This window comes from Theropithecus gelada, chromosome 1, assembly GCF_003255815.1.
Source record: "Theropithecus gelada isolate Dixy chromosome 1, Tgel_1.0, whole genome shotgun sequence".
Lineage (NCBI taxonomy): Eukaryota > Metazoa > Chordata > Mammalia > Primates > Cercopithecidae > Theropithecus > Theropithecus gelada.
In genome coordinates, this window is record NC_037668.1 from 203,467,927 (window position 1) to 203,491,723 (window position 23,797).

A 23,797-nucleotide genomic window follows, 5' to 3' on the forward strand; every position below is an offset into this window, starting at 1 on the left:
TTCATAGTCTCAGTTACCCAGATAAGCCTCTGTTGTCACCTTGGAGTATCTAATTTTAGTCCCTTTACTATGTGTATGTATATAGATGTGCATATCAATATATAGAGTATCTAAATTGGATCATAAATGCATTTTTTAAGAGTTACCTTTTTTCCTGTGTGATATTTAAATAACTTTGGGTCAGTGAAAACATTCAACATATATTTGTTACTGGCTGCATGGTAGTCTGTTGAGTAGATACTGTTGTTTTATTTAATAAGTACCCCATGGTTAGACACAGGTATCTTTCCAAATTCCCTTTTATAGATGGTGCTTGCAGCTGAACTAGTTTCAGAAGATGAATTCTCATGAGTTGTATTATTTGTCAGAAAGCCACATCGTTTTTAAAGGATTTATATAAATATTGCCAAATTGCCCCTAGAATATGTACTAATTTATTTTCCTACTAGTGAGTCAACTTTTTTTTTTTTTTTTTTTGAGACGGAGTCTTGCTCTGTCACCCAGGCTGGAGTGCAGTGGCCGGATCTCAGCTCACTGCAAGCTCCGCCTCCCGGGTTCACGCCATTCTCCTGCCTCAGCCTCCCGGGTAGCTGGGACTACAGGCGCCCGCCACCTCGCCTGGCTAGTTTTTTTTTGTATTTTTTGGTGGAGACGGGGTTTCACCATGTTAGCCCATGTTGGGATGGTCTCGATCTCCTGACCTCGTGATCCGCCCGTCTCGGCCTCCCAAAGTGCTGGGATTATAGGCTTGAGCCACCGCGCCCGGCCGTGAGTCAACTTTAATAGTATTGATTTTTGTTTGTTTCTTTGTGCTTCCTTGATAGGCGAGAGATATTATTCTGTTTCGAATTTCTTTAATTACTAAGAGATTATACGTTTTTGTATTTGCCATTTTTATTTCTTATGTAAATTATGTTTATATAATTATCTTCTGTAATAGCACATTTCTCAATTGGGATATTTACTGTTTTTCTTACTCACTATCTTTGTGGGATTCATGTTGGAATTCCCTTTTTAATTAGTCCAAAATGCAGACTTTTAAAGTTATTCGAAGGATCATCCTTAAACAAAGACTTTTTTTTTTTTACACTACAGTTTCAAGCAGATGTGATTGGAGCAGACAATATAAAATGAATGTCTTTGATACCTAAGAGAAATTGCCCGTGTTTTACACCCTACATTTGATTTTATTTCCTGTGCTATCTTGTGGGGGCTGAGGGACAGTCCTGCCTTACGCACCGTGCAAGTCATCTGTTCCCTTCCTTTTCTCATCTAGACTGTGTGTGCGGACAGGCTTTCGAAGCTCTGGCCACCAGAAGTGGCTTGGGCTGGTCTGGCATCCTTTCACTTAATGCTTTGTGTTGACAGAGTTTTGTTTCTGCAGTAAACTCCCTGCAGGAGCCTGGAAGAGAGTCTGGTGGCGCCATTTCTTGTTCACAGTTGGAGATGGGTGTTGGTGTGAGCGGCGACCTTTCAAGGACACGGGCTGTAAACCAGCGGGAGCTAAAATCACGGTCTTAGGTTTGCCCCTGGTTCAAGTGCCCAGACCGGAAACTCACTGTCTCCGACGCCTTCATGGAGCCCTGGCTAGTTTTTCCTGTGCTGGAAATTCCTCCCCTGCCTTGGGAATGCTGGGGGAGCTGACAAATGTGGAGCAGTTCGTCAGGCGTCCTGGTGGTGGCACTGCAGGGCCTTTAGAAGGGAGTTGGCAGCGGCTGCCAGGCGGTCAGCCTTGAGGGAAGGGAAGGAAGAAGAGAAGGCTGGGTCTCCACCTCCTCCCTGCACAGCTCTGAAGGGCTCTCTGCTGTGTTCCTGTTTCAGGGGAAGCGGTCACAGGTTCCTCACAATCGTTTCTATTTGAACTCCAAATGCTCCTCAGCAAAGAATTTGTTTTAACTCCATTTTGCTGATTCATAGGGTAGAAGAAACATTTTTCTGGCTGGCGAATATGGAGGCTCTGTTGTTCATTTTTATCCTGTTGGAATAGATCTCACAGGCAAAGAGAGTTGGCCCAGCCAGCTCTCCACATGGCAGAGTCAGGGACTCAGCTGCCGGGACGGCGAAATGCTGGGCTTCAGAGAGACTGTCCCCACCGGACTTGCTGTGGCTCTAGACCCCTCATCACCTGACAGATGTGTGTGAATCACCTGTCTGTACCAGGCACGGAGACACGGCCCTGGTCCTCAGGGAGCTTTCTAACAGGGGACATTGACAACGAGCCAGGAAACAAATAGGCCACGGGGTGGTCACAGGGTTGGCAGCAAAGCAGACAAGTTCAGCGGCTGGAGAAAGGGGTGATATTTGAACTGACACCTGCCTGGGTGGTGAGAGGCGCCCCTGGTAGGGCCTGGGATGTGATCCTTAATGCCTGCACGGAATCCACGTGGCACCCTGGTTTTGGCTGAGAGTGGACACCTGAAGGGAGGGGTGGGTGTAAGGGGAGTTTGGCAAGAGAAGGCTCAGCGGGGTGACTCTGCCTGGGATGTTGCCTTGGGCGGTCCTGGACAGTAGCACATCGGGGACCCCCAGTGGCACAGACAACACACAGCCCCGTTCTCAACCTTGCCCTTGACCACTGCTTGTGGACCACAGTGGGTGGGTCTCCTTCACAGCCTATCTTCTGCAGCTTCCTGGACTCGGCCTCCTACGGCAGCTGTGGAAACTGCCCATTGTTAAGGAGTGATGTGAAGTCTCCAGAAAAAAAGCAAGCAGGGGGTGTGTACTTGAAGGGATTTGGGTATTTTTTTTTTTTTTCTTGGTTTCTCTTTTTCATTTTTCTTTGGAGACAGGATCTCACTCTGTTGCCTAGGCTGGAGTGCAGTGGTGCCGTCCTAGCTCACTGCACCCTCCAACTCCTGGGCTCAAGTGATCCTCTTGCCTCCAGCTTTCAGAGTAGTTGGGACTACAGGTGCACACCACCACAACCAGCTAATTTTTAAGTTTTTAGTAGAGATAGTCTCACTATGCTACCCAGGCTGGTCTGGGACTCCTGGCCTCAAGCAGTCCTCCCTTCCTTGGCCTCCCAAAGTGTTGGGATTACAGGCGTTAGCCCCTGCACCCGGCCCTGGTGTCTCATAGAGGTTACTTTGATTTATTGCCAGCATGCCAGGCTATAGCCTGAATTCTTTTGTCTAATAAGCTCACACATTTCTGCTTTATGTCTCATAAAAGCCACTGTAGAGGCAGCAGCGGTGTCATTTTTGATTCCTCATTCCTTTGTGTAACTTCTGAACACTCCTTTTTTTTCATTTTACTTTGTTGTTTACCTTTTCCAGCTCTTCCAGCAGACAAGTTCAGTGGCTGGACGGAGAAGTGATATTCGCCCTTTCCCCCTCAGCCTGTATGTCTCTCGTGTGTCTCTAATGGATGTTACTTCTGTTGCCCTGTGCCGTCTTGTCCCCATGTCCTTCCAACACCATTCTGCCATCCCCATTCACTGACTTCTCTGCCCTCCCTCCCTGGTGTGTCTGGGCCACCTCTCCTAATCACTCCTGCTTGCTAGCGACCTCTCTTCTTTCCCAGTCTTCCCTCTTGTTTCCTGCTGTTATTTTTTGTAGCCTCATGTCCACAATGGGGACCCTTCTGAAACATCCTGACCCGCATTCCCAGGACTGCCACTCCTGCCCATCTGCCGTTGCTGATGTGAGAAATCATAATTGAGCCTCCCCGTTGGACTCTTCCTGGCTTCCCTTGCTCCTTTTTTTGAGAGGCTGAAGTACAGTGGTGCGATCCTAGCTCACTGCAGCCTCCAATTCCTGGGCTGAAGCGCTCCTCCCACGTCAGCCTCCCAAGTAGCTAGGACTACAGGTGCATGCCACCATGCCTGGCTAATGGTTTTTAAGTAGAGATGGGATCTCGCTATGTTGCCCAGGCTGGAATTGAACTCCTGGGCTCAGGTGATCCTCTTGCCTCGGCCTCCCAAAGTGCTGAGATTACAGGTGTGAGCCACCATGCCTGACCCAATGAGCCTGTTTGTAATGTCCTTTCTCTGGCCTGCCCTGTTGTCCCTCTACCCAGCTTGGTCCCCATTGCCAGCATGACCACTGTGCCTCACTGGCATCCCTAGGTCTGACACCTCCTTCCTCGGCTTTGGAGTCCCCTGATTGTTCTGCCCTCCCCTCAACTCTAGAGCCAGCTCTGTTGTGGGAGAAAGGAATGGAGTCATGGGGATTGATTCTTTACAAAATCCTGTTCCCTCTCTCCTGCTGGGTCCACCTGTTGGGAGGAAGATGTCTTTTTTCATCAGAGGAAGAAACATCCATGAAGCAGCATAGCTTTGGGATGTTAGGAGCTTGTGGAGACTAGATTGTTATAATGGTTTTAATGTGAAGTTCTGGTTGATGGTAGAACGTAAATGTTATGGACGAGGGGAAGGAATTGTGAAATGCTCCATAATGAACACAACTAGTAGTGAGAGTGGCTTTTCATTACAAAGGAGGATTGAGGGGATGTGACTCAGTAGAAATGGCACAGACCAGGCTCAATGGAGGTGAAAGTGTGTTGGGGTCTGGGGCAAGAAACACACTCAGAAAAATGAGGCCATGGGAAATCCCAGCAGTAATGCCTGGCCGGATGCCAAGGTGGTGATAAAGAAGCACCCACAGAAAGCACAAATCAGTGCACGGTCAGCCCTGCTTCTTCCTGTACCTTAATGTCATGCTGGAGGGCATGGCCAACTGTTTCTCAACTGTGGCCATTTCAGAGACTGAGAATGGATGTTCTTGTGGGGACAAATGTGGGTGTCGGTGACATTCAGTGTCTGGTATTCTCTGACTTGGCATGCAGCCTACACTGGTATTTTCTCTAAGCCCTCTTTGAGCTTTATAACAGATTAAATCAGGCACAGAATCTCTTGCCATCTAACGGTAGCCCTCTGTCTCTCAAGTCTCTATCACTTTCCTTGCTGCTGTTTACAGACACACACAGAATACTCTTAATTTATCTTAAATATCGATCCTATTATCCTCCCACATGTCCATCAGCCTTTTCTCTTGACTACCCAACAATTATAAGGAGTCTACCTTTGTTCCTTCGTTATCCTTCCCATTGAAACTGCCCTCTGAAAGATGACTGGGTCAGCTTCAGCCACCTGGCTTCACGAATGTGTGGTAGGTCCTTGACCATCGCTGGACACCCTTGGCTGGTCGGACCCCCTGCTGGCTCTCTGCATCCTCTAGGGCCTCGACTATCTCTAATGCTCTTGCTTACCTTTTTCTCTCCCTTCCCCTAAAATACTGGTGTCCTCAAGGATTAGTTCTTGACAATTCTCTCTAGACTTTCTAACTTTCCTGACCTTCCACTCCCCAGCATCACCATTGCCTCCAGGCAAGTCCTTCTCAAACTTGCCAATTTCTGGTCATTGAATTGAGTTGAAAATCTGGAGGACATAACCGATTCCTCACTCTCCTTCAGTCCCAGCTCTCACTAGTGTCTTCCCTCTTTTCTCTTACTGCCTGCGGTCACTCATCCTAGAGATTGTTTCTAAATAGTCCTAGTGGTTGTACCTCCATCTTCCTTCAAAACCTCCAAGTAGTCTCCTTTCAAAAAACACTTTTTTTTTTTTTTTTTTTGAGACAGGGTCTTGCTCTGTTGCCCAGGATGGGGTGCACTGGTATGATCTTGGCTCACTGCAGCCTTTGCCTCCCAGGTTAAAGCGATTCTACCACTTCAGCCTCCTGAGTAGCTGGAACTACAGGTGCGTGTCACCATACTCGGCTAATTTTTATATTTTTTTGTTAGAGACGGGGTTTCACCATGTTGGCCAGGCTGGTCTTGAACTTGTGGCCTCAAGTGATCCACCATCCTTGGACTCCAAAAGTGTTAGGATTACAGGCATGAGCCACCGCGCCCGGTCTTATCATGACTTTTGGAAACTCCATCTAAAATCCCACCCACCTACCTTGACCATCCTGTCCGCTTTTCCCTGCTTCATTACTTTTTCCTCAGTATGTTTTGCTTTCCAATTTACTAGGTGTTTTGCCTATTCATGTTGTCTGGTGTCCTTTTTCCTAGTAGAAGTTAAACTCCATGTATGCAGGGATCCTCTTTGTGCTACTCACAGCTATGAGTATGGACTGGGAATGGGCACCTGACACATAGTAGGTGCTCAATTAATACTTGTTGGATGAAGAATGCCCTGGGAATACTGGACTTCCAGCAGAGTAGAGCAATTTGAAAACTGCGCTCCGCCCACTTGCTTCCATAAATGTCAATGAATGCATCTTTGTAGAATAAATGTTGGAAAAACAAGTGACTGTGTGAATTAAATTTTCCATGCACTGTGTGCGTCTGCATGGCCTGACTGTATGGAGGCTGCAGTTTACCACGGCAAAGTGTTGCTGATGCTCCCTATTACAATGTGTCTTTGTTTCACTAAACACCCACAGCTTACGTTTTCAGAAGATCTGGAAATGTGACATTAGCTTCCTGATTGTGTCAATTTCCAGATGCATTCATCCCTAATCCAGCAAATGTCAGGAGGGCTGCTTTATGACCCAGGGCTGAGGTTTTCATCACCTGTTTGCCAGGTGCCTAGTTCTGATCGTCATTGGGATTGGAGATACAGGCAGAAGACAGCTCTGCCAGATTCGACTTTCTGATGAGGCTCCTGTGACAGGTACTGCTGCTGGCACTGGCTTGTGGTGCTGGAAATGCAGGGTCTGGTGGCTGCCTTTGTAATGGGAAGTTTCAGAGGAGCTGGGCTGGTGAAAAGCAGCTGTTCATCCACAGCACGTCTGCGTGGAGCACGGGCACTGGGGAGACTTAAATGTCCACTTTCTTCTGGGATTCTCTGGTTGGCATTTGGACGCCAGTTTTGATTGACAGGTTGTCAAAATGATAGCATGAATGTCCAAGGCTGGTGCCTTACGTGTGCATGCAGCAGTTGCTAATGGTTTCCTCCAGCTTCTTGAACGCATATTCATCACAGAAGGGGCATCAGTCTGGGGGATTCTTCTTCCCTCCTTAGAAGACAAGGGGGAGAAATGCCAAGATTCCTTTCAAGGTCTCCAAAAAGGCAAACGTTTCTGTCTTTGGAATACTCACTTTGGAATGCTTTATGGAAAACTGTCCAAATCCCAGGTGGTATTTTCTTTTGCTGTGTGGTGGGAGCAGGTGCAGTGATTCGGATGGCTGCATGCATTGGACAGACACCTGCAGCAGGGCAGGCAGAGCTGTGAGCTGGGGAAGTAAATAGCTGTTCTTGCCTGTGGGCTTCTGGAGTTCGCAAGGTTTTGTAATTAACCTTTTGTTTATCTTTTGGAGCAATTTTGTTGCTTCTTGCTAAGATGCAAAGGACTTTTTGTGAAAAGACTGTGTAAGCAGAGGTTAGGAGATGGCTGCTTAAAACCCAGAGAGTGGTGGGGGCGAAATGCCCTCTCTCATCTCAGAATCCATTTTAAATCTTCATCTAGTTCTTCAGTAATCTGGTGGCTGCCTCACTCTGGCCAGGCTTGGGCTTCTGGCGAGTGTTTGAAGGCTGCTGTCTGCTGTGTTGAGCTCCCTTCTCCATGCTTAATTCTTGAGCACTCTCAGAATCAGAGACCTGGGGTGCGTCCAGGAATAAGAAAAAGCTAACATGCTTCTACTGAGGAACTGTAACTTCTACCTTTCTCCTCAAGGCTGAGGTTTTTTTTTTTTTGTTTTTTTTTTTTGAGACGGAGTCTCGCTCTGTCGCCCAGGCTGGAGTGCAGTGGCTGGATCTCGGCTCACTGCAAGCTCCGCCTCCCGGGTTCACGCCATTCTCCTGCCTCAGCCTCCCGAGTAGCTGGGACTACAGGCGCCCGCCACCTCGCCCGGCTAGTTTTTTGTATTTTTTAGTAGAGATGGGGTTTCACCGTGTTAGCCAGGATGGTCTCGATCTCCTGACCTCGTGATCCACCCGTCTCGGCCTCCCAAAGTGCTGGGATTACAGGCTTGAGCCACCACGCCCGGCCAAAGCTGAGGTTTTAAAACTGGCCTTCAGGGGAGCCACAAACCCACTGAGACCCCATGTCAGTTTCTGCTTGTATGTGCACTTTTCTGGGTGGGCCCCTGGCTTCCATTGATTCTACCTTAGTGCAGGCTTCCAGAAAACAAAATGAGATACGGAGGACATAGGTGCTATTAATTTATTATGGAGTTCAATCTCAGAGAGCAGGAGTGAGGGGCGTGGGGCACCAAGCGTAGAAAGAGCTAATAGGAGGGCATGTTCTACCCCTGCCCTGTGGGCTGCACCTGCATTGTCTGGGTGCCTGGTGGGGGAGTGGGGAGGAGGCCTCCGTCAATAGAAGAACGGGGTAAGAGGTTTGGTGCAGTCAGGTTGTGTCTGTAGGAGGTCACAATCCACACAGCTGGAACGAGAGACAGGTGAGGTCCAGAGGCTCTGCAGTGGGACAAAGAGGTATCTGATGCAAATTCTCCAACTGCCTCCTTAACTTCAAGTCTGCTTCATACAGTTGTATGGTTTGTGCACTGCCCAAAGGTTCCTGGCTGAGGGAACAAGTTGGGACCAGAATCTGACCTGAGCTCTCTTTACAGAGGCTTGTACCTTTGTCCACCCAGAGCAGGTGCCTTTTCCAAATTAGCTCAGGGGGAGCTCTCTTCAGCTAGTTTTCCAAAGTGACCGGTCAGGGGTAGGTTGCCCCCTGTATTAGTCCATTTTCATGCTGCTGATAAAGACATACCCAAGACTGGCCAATTTATAAAGAAAAAGAGGTTTAATGGACTCACAGTTCCATGTGGCTGGGGAGGCCTCGCAATCATGGCAAAAGGCAAAAGGCACATCTTACATGGTGGCAGACAAGAGAGAAAATGAATACCAAGCAAAAGCACGTTCCCTTTATAAACCATCAGATCTCGTGAGACTTATTCACTGCCACAAGCACAGCATGGGGAAAACCGCCTCCATGATTCAATTATCTCCCACTGGCTCCATCCCACAACATGTGGAAATTATGGGAGCTACAATTCAAGATGAGATTTGGGTGGGGACACAGTCAAATCATATCACCCCCTCCAGCCTCTTTTTTCCTTAGCTCCCTTCACATTCTAGTTTCTACCCGTGCCATCAGACCCTGTGGCCCAGACCAGGCGTCTTGGACAATACCCCAGACCCTCCTCACGAGCAGAATCATTGTTCATAGGTGCTCCTTTTTCCACCTGCCCTGTGCTCTCGTCTGGATTCCGATTTCTTGTGGTGAGTTGGTGTTGCCTTGGATTTCTTGTGCCTGCTCAGATCTGTGGATTCAGCCCTAGGTCCTTTTTCTTTCTTCCTGTTGGCCTCAGCTCCCTCCCTCCTTTCTTTCTTTTTTTTTTTTTTTTGAGACAGAGTCTTGCTCTGTCGCCCAGGCTCGGGTGCAGTGGCCGGATCTCAGCTCACTGCAAGCTCCGCCTCCCGGGTTTAGACCATTCTCCTGCCTCAGCCTCCCGAGTAGCTGGGACTACAGGCGCCCGCCACCTCGCCCGGCTAGTTTTTTGTATTTTTTAGTAGAGACGGGGTTTCACCGTGTTAGCCAGGATGGTCTCGATCTCCTGACCTCGTGATCCGCCCGTCTCGGCCTCCCAAAGTGCTGGGATTACAGGCTTGAGCCACCGCGCCCGGCCCCTCCCTCCTTTCTGCCAGGTGCTCCCTGCAGTCCTCAGCATCAGGGCTACCTCTATTGACAGGGGATCCTTGGGCATTGAGGCCGTAGGTTTTCTTTGGTGAATAAATATGTATGGCTTATAAAACATATGTGTTTCTAAATTTATGAAATTATATGTATGTGTATACATTCATTCATGCTTTCATTTAACCAACATTTATTTTTTTACATAGCAGAAACCACTTCGTAACTGTGAGACTCTGGATAAATCATATAGTTTCCTGAGTGTCATTTTCTTCTCTGTGAAATGGAGGTAATAACGATTGGCTCCAGTGTGGTCCTGCACCTTGAACAAGATAGTGGATTTTAAAGGGCTTCATCAGATGCCAGCCCAGAAGGTGTCCAGTGGGTACAAATGTCCCCCCTGACGCCATCCCCACACGTGGTTCCTAGTGGGGAATATGATGAAGCGGCTGCTACCCAGGAGCTCATGGCCTTTCTGCCCAGTTCCAGTGCACACGAGCTCCCTGGGGATGGCACCTCTCACTCTGCCATGGAGTGGTGAGAAGTAAGTATTCTGGAATTGTTTTATCTCAGCACTACATACTATCTTCAGCATCTGTGTTTCATTTTTCTTCTGGAACATGCCTCCCAGAGTTGTTGAAAGAATTAAGCTAGGTGCTGTATGAAGAGAACTTAGAACAGTGTGTGGCACGTAAACAATAAGGGTTCAGTAAATAGTGGCTGTCGTCATCCTTGTCATCCTATAGCCAATGAGAGAAGTGAGTTGAAATAAAACCTGGCTTAAGAGCCAGTCGTATTTGAAATTATTTGTGTTGGCCTGTTGCCTGTGGGTGGCTGGAGAAAACCATCGGTTCCAGTTCCTGGAAACAGACCAAGCCAGTGCAAAGGTTTCTTGATGTAAGAACACAGTGAATCTGGTCCTGCAAGTAGGCAGCTGCCTTGGACTACCGTCATGGTATGTGGCCTTGTCATCTGGGGTCTTGAATTAGGGTTTTCTTCTCTCTGGGTTCACCTCGCACTGCTGCTTGGTCTTTAGAATAAAGATTGAGGTTATCAAGACCTAGAAAAATGACTTTTCTGAACTTGAAATATTTCTTTTGAATGCTCAGGAGGCAATATACTTTTGTTATTCAGAACACGAATTCCAAGTTAGATATACTCAATTTGAATCTCACCTGTCATTGATAAAATTATCTGTGTAACTTTGTGAAAACCACCTAAATTCTCTGTACCTTAGTTTCATTGTCAGGAAAAACTGGGGTAATAATTATAACTACCTTGTATTGTTGTTTCAAGGATTAAATATGAAATGCACAAAAATCCTTTAGTACAGTCCTAGGTAGAGAATAAGCACTATTATTATTTTAAAAATTTTGTCCCCAACTTTTTATTGTGAAAATTTCAAAATTATAGAGGTTGAAAAAATAGTCTAATAAACATCTATACACTCTATCTATGTTAAAAACTTGTTACTATTTGACATATTTGCTTTATTTCTTTCTCTCTCTCCACACACACACACACACACACACACACACACAGACACACACACAGTATGTTTTGCTAATGCAGTGTGAAAAGAAGTTGCCAACATATTTCACTCCTAAAAACTTCATCCTGCTCCTAGTAAAAAGGACATTCTCCTACATCCCATAATGCCCATGTCTTACCTAAGAAAAATCAAATTCCATAAAACCCTCTATTGTCCAGTCTATAGTCAATTTTTTTCACTTGTTCCAAAAATATTTCCATGGTACTAAAGAATTACCCCGAGGATTACTTGCTGAGTATGATTAGGGAAGAAAGTATCTTTATTATAGAAATATTGGTCCATGTTAACAATAAACACTACCGTTAAATAGTGGTCTGTGGCAGTATAACATGAAATGCATACCACCATCTAAGATGTATCACAGCCAAAAATTTTACCTGTCATCTAATCAAGCCTGTAGACCCGCACTGTTCAATATGGTAGTCACTAGCCATGTGTGGCCATTCAGTGTTGAAATGTAACTAGTCCAAATTGAGATGTGCTGTAGGCATGTAATATCTAAGTTTTAAAGACTCAGGATGAAGAAATAATGTAAAATCTCTCAGTGATTATTTATTTTGAGATGGACTTTCACTGTTTTGCCCAGGCTGGAATGAAGTGGCACCATCTCGGCTCACTGCAACCTCCACCCTCCTGGATTCAAGTGATTCTCCTGCCTCAGCCTCCCAAGTAGCTGGGATTACAGGAGCACACCATCATGCCCAGCTAATTTTTGTATTTTTAGTAGAGACGAAGTTTCATCATGTTGACCAGGCTGGTTTCGAACTCCTAACCTCAGGTGATCCACCTGCCTCAGCTTCCCAAAATTCTAGGAGTACAGGTGTTAGCTACTGCACCCAGCCTCTCACTGATAATTTGAAAATGTTGTGTTGAAATCAGCATTTTGTGAGTTAATGTTAATAATTATTAAAATTAGCTTTACCTATTTTACATTTTTTAAAACGTGGCTACTGGATAATTTAAAATGTATGTGGTTCACAGATATTTTCTGTTTTTTTTTGACACAAGGTCTTGCTCTGTCACCTGGGCTGGAATGCATTGATGTGATCATGGATCAAAGGATCCTCCCATCTCAGCCTCCCGAGTATCTGGGACTACAGGTGCATGCCACCACACCTGCCTATTTTTTTTTTTTTTTTTTACTTTGTACAGATGCAGTTATGCCATATTGCTTAGGCTGGTCTCGAACTCCTGGGCTTAAGCAATCCACCCACCTCAGCCTCCCAAAGTGCTGGGTGAGCCACTGCACCGGGCAGGTTTACAGATTTCTATTGCACAGCACTGCTGTAGACCTAACTTTGAGAAAGTCAGGGGGTGGAGGAACAAGGCAAATGATATCACAAGGAATCAATCAGATAAAACCAGAATGTGGGGCATTTTGAAACTCTTCAAAACGGCAATGTCATGAAAGAAAGGAAAGAGTGAAAGGGTTATTTTCGATTAAGAGATTATGAGATAAAACCAACAATATTTAAACCTTAATGGGAACCTTCCCCTCTCCACCATCACTAAATCAAAAGCCATAGGAAATGTTCTTAGAAGCTGTTATTATTAAAGATAAGCAAAAACTAGATGGTGAAGGTTAGGTTGTGCACTTCGATGAGGACATTCCAGGCAGCTTAAGAGAGGGTTGTTATAGGTACGGTTCTTCCGGAGGTTTTGATTGGAAAGTGCGTTGTTGATGTCTTAAAATGTCAAGGTTGGAGTGATTCTAGGTAGTCAGACAAGCTCTATTCCGCCCACTTGGGACAGAGTGGCGCAGGAGAAGGACATTTGTGTTGAGACATCACAGAGCTTGAAGACAGGGTTTGGTGGGTTGTCTCTCTGGACACCGAAGTTGGTCTCAAAGGTCAGAAGTTGGGGTTTATAACAGAATCAGTGATGATAAAATACATAATGGAATTTAAGAAAAACCCCGACCTTAGCTACTATCCTTTTTGTGGTCTTTGCCATTGGTTCATTAAGCTTTAGTTGCTCTCCGTAGCTGTAGGCAATAAAGAATGTTTTGGCACAGGAAAAGAAAAGAAAAGAAGGGAAAAGAAAATAGAAAAGAAAAGAAAAAAGAAAAGGCTGCCTTTTGGAGTTTCTAATGTGGACACAATCCTACTGGAATCAAAATCTCCACCACCGAGCCTGGAAGCCAGAGGCTGATGATGCCGTACATGTCTCTGCAGGATTTGCAGGTGTTTCATTTTTATTTGCTACCTCTTTGAAACAGCTCACTTTCTCAGAGCTTTGAAATTGTTTCTGCTCTATTTCATTTTAGAAACATCTGAAAAGCTACCGACAGAGATGAGTTTTATGCCAGCTCTGGGCTTTTCTCCACCCAAATTACACATTTATTGAGAATAGCTATGTTTATAATTTCCATAGAACATGAAAAGATCATTTAAGAAAATTGATAGGCAGGGTGCTGTACACCTTTTATTATATTTGCAATGTATTTCTGACTTGGGTTTTTGGTAAAGTTTCATTATTTTATTTTCAAGGTATCATGCTGGCATGAGATCTGTTTCTTTTTTCTCCCCTGGTCAATGAATTTCAAATCAGATGTTAAATCAGAACTACTGGAACGGTCCTATTTTTCAGTGCTGGGGAAAAGGCATTTGGGAATTCCTGTGTATTTGCCGTAAGAGTTTCTGTGATTCTTGGTGATGTCAGTAGTGCTTCCTATCCCAAAGGGATGCTGCTGTATGAACATGCTCTGCCTCTACAGTGCAGCTTCTGGTTGGAAATCATGCTGGTGTAAACATGTGTTTTCAGGCTATGAGGTTGCACAGTATGAGAATAACCTGTTTCTCTGAGACATGCCTGCAATAGAAACCACTTAGAGGGAAGTTAGCTGGCTGCATGCACAGGCAGGGCTCACAGTGTGGCAGGCCCCTGATTCAGAGTCCCTATGTCCTGGGGACTCGATTAAGCTTATTAGCAGCTTTAGAAACTTCACTATATCAGTAAATCAGCATCAACTAGATACTTAGAGCTAACTTACAATCTCATGATAACCAAATAAAAAGAGTTTTCACCATGGACAAGATTCATCAACAGTGACCGTGCTATTTAAGCTCTTAACTAAGGCACGAGCTCTACCTGGTTTCATAATCTTCGGGAAGCTGGACTCATCATCTGGGGGGTTGCTTGCAGAGGATGACGTTATGTGAAAGGAGCTGCATTGTTCTAAAGGGTATTTCATGTAGGCCTTTCCACCAAGATTAGGTTCATTTTCTCAAATGTGCTACCTGCAGCTCTCCTCTTCCTTCAAAACCATGTCAAAATGAAACACGATGAAAGATACATAAATCACAAATTGCAAAAAACCATTCACAAGCTTCAATGTTTTAACTTTTATTGGTGCCACATTACCTGGAAAACACCTTACAAATGATCCCAACATACCTGTGACCAATGCTACACACTGTCCCTGGATCTGTCCCCCTCTTCTTCCAGTATAATGAAGTTTAAGCCAGGCACATGGCTACCAAACATAAAGACTAGATTTCCTAGTCTACCTTGCAGCAAGTGATCATGTGGCCAGTGGGATGTGAGGTGAAGTAATGCACACACCTTCGGGGTCATTCCTTCAAAATGAAGGGAAATATATTGTCCTTCCTGCTTTCTGGAGTGCAGCCACCTTGGATCATACAGATGAGGCAAATGCTTGGGGGATGGTCGATGACCAGGGAGAAGGAGCCTGGGTCCCATGCCTTGAATGCCACACCTGCTGAGGCAGTGACATTGATGACAGTTTGCTAAACACCCTCGAGCTCCCCGACTCCCCTCCAGCAGTCAGGCAGAGCTATGTTCAGTTGTGACATATGATTGCTTCTGGGCTGCAGCACACACAACTCTCCAGCCTGATCCTCTCCTCTGAGACAGGTAGGGATGATGGAGATGCAGGTGTAGGTAACAGCTCCACATGACACCCCGGTGAACTTGCACTATCTACAATGACCACCTAGGCACCAGCTTGCCCTGCAGTGAATCTGAGTCTTGCCGGAATGCCTCATGGCCCCTTCAGAACACAAGAAGTTGACAGGCTTGTGTGAGCTGCTCTGAGCCCCCCACCCACAGCCTCCCTCTGCCCCTGCTCAGCTGTTATACCCTTTCCCATTGCCTCCTGGGTTCTGAGGAGGTGTGGGGCTTGGTGCACCATCTCTCTCAGAATAAAGCTGCAGACTATAAAATCACATGGTTAGAGGTGGGAATTAGCTCCTCTGCAACGGGGTGTCCTACAACTCATGTTGTATTCACTGGGCCTCTTGTTTCAGAGTCATCCTTTTGGTGTGTGGGACAAGGACTTCTGGAGTGGGCACCTTTGGCTGTGTTTCGTTTCACGGCCTATGTACGTAGTAAACTGTCAAAATCAAAAAGGGGCTTCTTGTTGCTTTCCTGGCTGAATTTGCTAGGGGTTTGGCCGTGTCTCTAAGCCTGGTGCTTGATAAAAAGGCAGCATCAATGTGAATCCTTGCACCACTATTGAATGAGCTTCCCAGAGGAGCAGTCAGATCCACAGCAGCCACTGGCATGAGCAGGGGAAGAACCAAAGAGTGTTTCATTGTTAAGACACTGAGATTTCAGGGTTGTTTTTCCGGCAACATAGCTTAACTTAACCTGAAGAGCACATTGACTCTTTGTGGAGTAACTTCATGGAGCAGAGCCACCATATTATTCTAGACATGCACACAGGAGAGAAATACAGTTCTACCCTCTTTAGACCACTCTTAGTATTGTTTTAATCACAGCCAACTGGTTCTGTATCCTAATGACCTCCCATGAGTCTTGATATCTCATTTGAGAACTATTCAATAGCAAGTGCTCAATAACTGTTTGTTAATAGAACCAAGGCATGGTAAAGTCCAATGACTTATCTCTCTTTTAAAATAGAGTATATCATTCTGGTGACCAGAGCCCTCTGCCAGATTTCATAATTTTCTCCTGAATCGTGCTGGATTAGCATGGGCAAGTTCTTTGATACATGAGTAAATGATTGAATAAATCTCTGTTCATCCACTCATCCCTCCATCCCTCTTTCCCTTCACGCTTCTCTCCATCCACCCACCCAACCATCCATCCATCCATCCACCCACCCATCCATCCACCCACCCATCCACCTACCCACCCATCCACCCATCCATCCATGCATCCATCCATCCATCCAAACAGGAAAAAAAGTATATCTGCCTTCATGGAGCTTATCTGTTTACTAGTAAAGGAGCCAGGGAAATAAAAAAATTTCATTTCTTCTTCCCTATTCCCCAGGACTCTTCCATTAGATATAGTCTTCTAACAACATGTAAAAAATTAGGCTTTTATTTTCTTGGTTGCAATCATGTTTATATCATGACTCACTGATACAATATCCCATATCTGATTATACTCAGGAGCCCTAAGTTTCCTTATTTTCATATATATAGATAATCTTTTAAATTATTTAATTATATATATAGATAATCTTTTAAATTATTCTTTTAAAGACAGATAGCTATCGTCTTTTCGTATGTCCTACTTGCTATGAGTTTTATTCTCAGGGGTTAACCTTATTTCCCAGTTTTGGGGACATTTTACTTCTGTGTCTAAATGACATATCTTACAGAAAATTCACTCATTTATTTAACAAATGCTTCTAGAGCAGCAATTACGCACCATACTGTTATAGGTGCAAGGGGTATAGTAGTGAAGCAAACAGACAAATCTGCCTTCATGGAGCTTACATTCTAGTGATGCCATGAAGATTAATGTGCCATCCAGCTATGTAATTACAAAGGTATTATGTGAATGAGGCTATAAGGAAAGTATTTTGACCAAATTATTTTAATGCTAGTAAAACTGAATTTAAGGAATTCGTCTAAAATCAACATCATAATTTTTTATTTTATTTTAATTTTTTGTGGAATCTCACTCTGTTGCCCAGGCTGGAGCGCAGTGGTGCGATCTCGGTTCACTGCAACCTCCACCTTCCAGGTTCAAGCGATACTCCTGCCTCAGCCTCCCAAGTAGCTGGGATTACAGGCACCTGCCACCGCGCCTGGCTAATTTTTATATTTTTAGTAAAGATGAGGTTTCACCATCTTGGCCCGGCTGGTCTTGAACTCCTGACCTCGTGATCCACCTGCCTCGGCCTGCCAAAGTGCTGGGATTACAGGTGTGAGCCACCATGCCTGGCCAAATCAGCATCATAATTTAAACATAAACTTATAATTTCTTTACCATATGCAACCGCAGTAAAAATGTTGCTTAAAAAGTTGATACAGGTTCACATTTTTCTTCAATGAACCTTCTCTGGTTTCTGTAATTAGTCCTATCAAGACGTCAGCCCATTCTCCCTAATTATCATTTCATTTTCTTTCTCATTAAGATTTGCACTCAATATATTTCACTTTTGTGGAGCCCTTGGATCTTAGCTACCATTAATTTCAATCTATATTATGCAAACCATTTCACGAACAAAAATGATCATAGATGATTCTCAAATGAATTTAATAGTTTTGCTTTTGTGTTGAAACCCAAGGATATCTTTTGATGAGCCAAATTGTGACTTTTTAACTTTATGGTGGTAGGCTTATTAGTTATTTCTGACTTAAATAGAAACATCTGAATATTTTGTTCTATATTTCAAGCTGCATGATGAATATTACCTGGCTGACATTTCAAGTAATATTTTATTTGACAACTTCATATATTTTGATGTATGTATTACTAATACTTCTTTCTCACCAATCCCACTTTATTCCAAATTCTTTTTATTCTTACTGCTTTCTTTCAATACCTAATAAAAATCTTCATTTATAAGGCACTTTATTTCCATTATAAAAAAAGAGAAGAACATCTTTCAAACCACAATGCTGTATTGTGTAATCAAAGCTATAGTTTAAAGGGAGCCGTCTCATGTGCTTTTACCTATAATATGATTGCAAGTCCTGGTCATTATTCACGAGATTAAAATTCCTATTTACAATTAAACAGTAAGAGTCACTCCTCTTTATATTTTGAAAACAACAGAAGGAACACAAAATAGCACTGGCATATGGGTTCACATTTTACATATTTCTCTTAAAATTGGTTAGAATAGGTTAGAATTTTGCTTATTGACATTTAAAAATAATATTTATGAGATAATGTTGATTCATGTTGATCAAAAGCAAATTATAACATTTAGGTAGGATGACCCCATCCAAGTAAATTTTTTTTTTTTTTTTTGGGCAATTTCTCAACATGTTAAATTCTTTAAAAAAAATTTTTTTTATTATACTTTAAGTTCTAGGGTACATGTGCACAATGTGCAGGTTTGTTACATGTGCCATGTTGGTGTGCTGCACCCATTAACTCGTCATTTACATTAGGTATATCTCCTAATGCTATCCCTCAACAGGCCCTGGTGTGTGATGTTCCCCTTCCTGTGTCCAAGTGTTCTCATTGTTCAGTTCCCACCTATGAGTGAGAACATGCCGTGTTTGGTTTTCTGTTCTTGTGTTAGTTTGCTGAGAATGATGGTTTCCAGCTGCATCCATGTCCCTACAAAGGACATGAACTCATCCTTTTTTATGGCTGCATAGTATTCCATGGTGTATATGTGCCACATTTTCTTAATCCAGTCTGTCATTGATGGACATTTGGGTTGGTTCCAAGTCTTTGCTATTGTGAATAGTGCCGCAATAAACATATGTGTTCATGTGTCTTTATAGCAGCATGATTTATAATCCTTTGGGTATATAACCAGTAATGGCATGGCTTGGTCAAATGGTATTTCTAGTTCTAGATCCTTGAGGAATCACCACACTGTCTTCCACAATGGTTGAACTAGTTTACAGTCCCACCAATAGTGTAAAAGTGTTCCTGTTTCTCCACATCCTTTCCAGCACCTGTTGTTTCCTGACTTTTTAATGATCACCATTCTAACTGGTGTGAGATGGTATCTCATTGTGGTTTTGATTTGCATTTCTCTGATGGCCAGTGATGATGAGCATTTTTTCATGTGTCTGTTGGCTGCATAAATGTCTTCTTTTGAGAAGTGTCTGTTCATATCCTTTGGCCACTTTTTGATGGGGTTGTTTGTTTTTTTCTTGTAAATTTGTTTGAGTTCTTTGTAGGTTCTAGATATTAGCCCTTTGTCAGATGAGTAGATTGCAAAAATTTTCTCCCATTCTGTAGGTTGCCTGTTCACTGTGATGGTAGTTTCTTTTGCTGTGCAGAAGCTCTTTAGTTTAATTAGATCCCATTTGTCAATTTTGGCTTTTGTTGCCATTGCTTTTGGTGTTTTAGACATGAAGTCCTAGACCATGCCTATGTCCTGAATGGTATTGCCTAGGTTTTCTTCTAGGGTTTTTATGGTTTTAGGTCTAATATTTAAGTCTCTAATCCACTTTGAATTAATTTTTGTTTACGGTGTAAGGAAGGGATCCAGTTTCAGCTTTCTACTTATGGCTAGCCAGTTTTCCCAACACCATTTATTACATAGGGAATCCTTTCCCCATTTCTTGTTTTTGTCAGGTTTGTCAAAGACCAGATGGTTGTAGATGTGTGGCATTATTTCTGAGGGCTCTGTTCTGTTCCATTGGTCTATATCTCTGTTTTGGTACCAGTACCATGCTGTTTTGGTGTAAATCTTTATTAGTTGCTTACGTTTAACTTCTATCTCTCTCTGGGGCTTTGTTTTTGTTTGTGTTTTGAGACAGGGTCTGGCTCTGTCATCCAGGCTGGAGTACAGTGTAACCTTTGCACTCCCAGGCTCAATCCGTCCTCCTATCTCAGTCTCCCGAATAGCTGGGACTACAGGTGGACACCACCATGCCCAGCTCATTTTCATAGAGACGAGGTTTCACCATGTTGCCCAGCTGGTCTCGAACTCCTGAGCTCAAGCAATCCACCTGCCCCAGCCTCTTAAAATGCTGGGATTACATGGCACTGCACCCAGCCTGAGGCTCTGTTTTAAACCAGCAACGTAGACTACCTGTACTCCAGGTTTTACCTCAGAAATCACAACCATGGCCCTCTCTATAATTCTTATTAAAATATGTATGGTAAGTTCTCTGAAGAAAATACAATCCATTTTTTTCTTACACAGACACACACACCACAGAAACACATGCACACACATACATATAACCTTGGTTCAAACCAGTTCTCCAGAGAACTGTGAATGAGACAACGTTTGTTTGGCCTCATACAGAACTTCCTCAGCTCACATTATTTGACTTTATATCGACTGTGATTAAGTGAGTGAATTGCAAATGCATGAGTGTAAAACGGGTCATGGTATTTTTTTGTAAAGATGTTGTCAAAGACATTATCTATGACATCACATACTATTCTCTTTATAAAGACTCATGGGGTACTGAGAGGTATCAAAAAAATCGGGGCCATCCTAAACTTTTATTAATCTTAACGATATCACAATTTTATAATTCATTTTCTTCCTTTTTTGGCATTGGCCACTAGGAATCTTTACTTTTTTGGTATATTCTTGGCTTCCAATCAAGACAAAATGAGATATAATTCTAGAGGATAATCCGACTGTAATTTCTTTTTTTGGGTGGGGGGTGGGGGGATGGAGTCTTGCTCTGTTGCCCAGGCTGGAGTGCAGTGGTGTGATCTCAGCTCACCGCAACCTCTGCCTCCTGGGTTCAAGCAGTTCACCTGTCTCAGCCTCCCAAGTAGCTGGGATTATAGGCGCACACCACCATGCCTGGCTAATGTTTGTATTTTTAGTAGAGATGGGGTTTCTCCATGTTGGCCAGGCTGGTCTCGAACTCCTGACTTCAGGTGATCCACCTGCCTCGCCTTCCAAAGTGCTGGGATTATAGGTGTGAGCCACCATGCCTGGCCCAGACTGTAATTTCTTAACCATATTTTTTCTTCATCTTGACTTCTCAACTATTTAGCCTAACACTTAAGAGCTTAAGGCTGTGGGCTCAGACGTAACTACTGTAGCTTTGTCATTTACTAGATATATCACTTTGTGAAATTACTAAAAGCTTTCCTTCCTTCCTTCCTTCCTTCCTTCCTTCCTTCCTTCCTTCCTTCCTTCCTTTCAATTCCTTCCTTCCTTCCTCCTTCCCTTCCTCCCTCCTTCCCTTCCTCCCTCCCTTCCTTCCTTTTTTCCTCCCTCCCTCCCTCCCTCCTTTCTTTCTTTCTTTTCTCTCTCTCTTTCTCTCTTTCTTTCTTTGACAAAGTCTCGCTTTATTGCCCACGCTGGAGTACAGTGGCGTGATCTTGGCTCACTGCAACCTCCGCCTTCTGGGTTCAAATGATTCTCCTGCCTCAGCCTCTAGAGTAACTGGGATTACAGGTGTGTGCCCCACATGAAGAACTGGCTGCAGGACAGTGATCCATTAGGTCTACCAAAAAGCAGGGGGACTCAAGGTTCAGCCTAGAAAGAGGGGTCCCTGCCAAGTCTGGCTTTTACCTGTACCCAGGTCCCAAACAGATCTTGGGTTCCCTAAGTGACAAGGCTGGAGCCCAGTACCAGCCATCAAGAGGGCCAGAGTCATCTCAGCGAGTCAGTGAGCACCTCTTAAAGTTCTTATCTAGGGTAAATGATGAAAAACTAGGTAATGAGGTCCCCCATACATCCCTGCCGAGATGATTTAGTCTAGCTTTAAAGCAGTACAAAAGGGCTTCTTCCACACAAGAGCAAGCTTTGTACTAATGTTTCTCAAAAACCAATAATGTCTCCAGCTCTAGCCTCTAATTAACAGGTTTTTAAAAATATACCTTTCCGGCCAGGCATGGTGGCTCATGCCTATAATCTCAGCACTTTGAGAGGCCAAGGGGGGCGGATCACCTGAGGTCAGGAGTTCAAGACCAGCCTGGTCAACATGGTGAAACCCTGTCTCTACTCAAAATACAACATTTGGCCAGGTGTGGTAGTAAGCACCTGTAATCCCAGCTACTCAGGAGGCTGAGGCAGGAGAATCGCTTGAATCTGGGAGGCAAAGGTTGCAGCGAGCCAAGATTGCACCACTGCACTCCAGCCTGGGTGACAGCGCGAGACTCCGTCTCAAAACAAAACAAATATATATATATGAAAGACATACATATATCTTTCCTATGTCAGAGCCAAGTTAAAAGGGGAATGGGGCAAGAAACCCTCTTTACCAGAGGACTGGAAGAGAAAGCACTCCAGAAGCCGGTAGGTGTGAGCACATTCAAGTCACTGGGTTTGAGGTGATGGGTCTGTGTCAGCTGTGTCCACCTAGTCATGTGGTTGGTCGGGGCACGGATCAGTTCCATTGGAGAGGGCTTATGGGCTCCTCGGTAGGCCTGGGTGGCAAAACTTGCAGAATCATCCTTCTGAAGGGATCTTGGTCCAAAGAGGCTCCACTTATCTGACAAGTTTCTGTCCTTATCTCCACTTCCAGAATCCATGGTGCTGGGATCTGGGCCAGGTAAAGCTGTGGAAGAACCAGAAGTGAACCAGCCTTTGGGCCTCTGCTCAGGGGAACAGTGAGGAGCGCAGCTTGGGGCAGACTGGGCCGATGCAGGCTGCCTCTCTTGTCTTGTTCTCTCTCCACTCTGTAGCTTTAGTTGGTGGAGCACTTCTGCCACTCAAAGGTACTTGGTTTCCTCCGTGGTGAGGCCCTTGTAGGGTGTGTAACCAGCACCTCTCAGCCCTGCTTGTCGCCCAAAATGCTGAGTACTTTCCTGGGTCTGTTTTGTGAGCAGAGAATTCGTGATGATATGGGTAGCTTTAGACTTCACCACTGGGACCGTGCCACACTGTCATGGCAGGGGCGGGTAGGCTGGCTTCTCCTTCCTTCTCCTCGGTGAGGGACTGATACTTGCACTCTGGAATCACTGCCTTCCAGTGGATGCTGCCCGTGTCCGATGGAGGAGGAGTCACGGACACAGGGTCCTTGAGGCCATTATCATAGCTGGATGCCCAGCAGTTTATCCTGATGGGCAGGGACATCTTGCCTAGAGGCCCACCAGCCTCAAGAGCAGGCACTTCTGGTTGTGTTGAAGCCAATAAAAGACTGGGACCCAGGTGCTTTTTCCATATAGAATTCCGAGCTGAGTCCGTGCCACCACAGTGAAATGATGTAACGACTATGCTAACAGATGTTAATGAGGAACACGGTGCAGCGGCTGCAAATTAGCAAAGCTTCCCAGGAGAGTGCATCCAGAGGTTCTGTTATCCTGCTGCTGCTGCCGCTGGGCTGCCTGCGGCCTGGAGTCCATCACTAAAGAGGGTCTGAGGGCCCACGTCTCCCGAGAGGCTGTGATGCAGTCTGGACCCAAGGCACGGTGAGAGCAGCGTGGACACTGAAGGTCTCCAGGACCCAGCAGAAAACACTGCCCTCCTGCTACGGTTTTGAAGGGTGTTCTTCTGGACTCAGCCCTTACATGGTTGCTATAAACATTAGATTATTTTTTAAAGCAGTTACAAATGCTGTTTTTTTAATTTTGAAAGTTTCTGGGTTTTTTTTTTTTTTTTTTTTTTTTGAGACGGAGTCTCACTCTGTTGCCCAGGCTGGAGTGCAGTGGTGCGATCTCGGCTCACTGTAACCTCTGCCTCCTGGTTCAAGTGATTTTCCTGCCTCAGCCTCCCGAGTAACTGGGATTACAAGCGCCACCACCCCCTGCCCCTCACCCACCACACCCAGCTAATTTTTGTATTTTTAGTCAAGACAGGGTTTCACCACATTGGCCAGACTGGTCT

At 44.7% G+C, this 23,797-nt stretch overlaps 1 pseudogene; it reads right to left on the bottom strand.

The window, feature by feature from the left end:
* Positions 1-1,662: 1,662 nt before the first annotated feature.
* LOC112634251 lies at positions 1,663-23,098 on the bottom strand (annotated as a pseudogene).
* Positions 23,099-23,797: the final 699 nt, after the last annotated feature.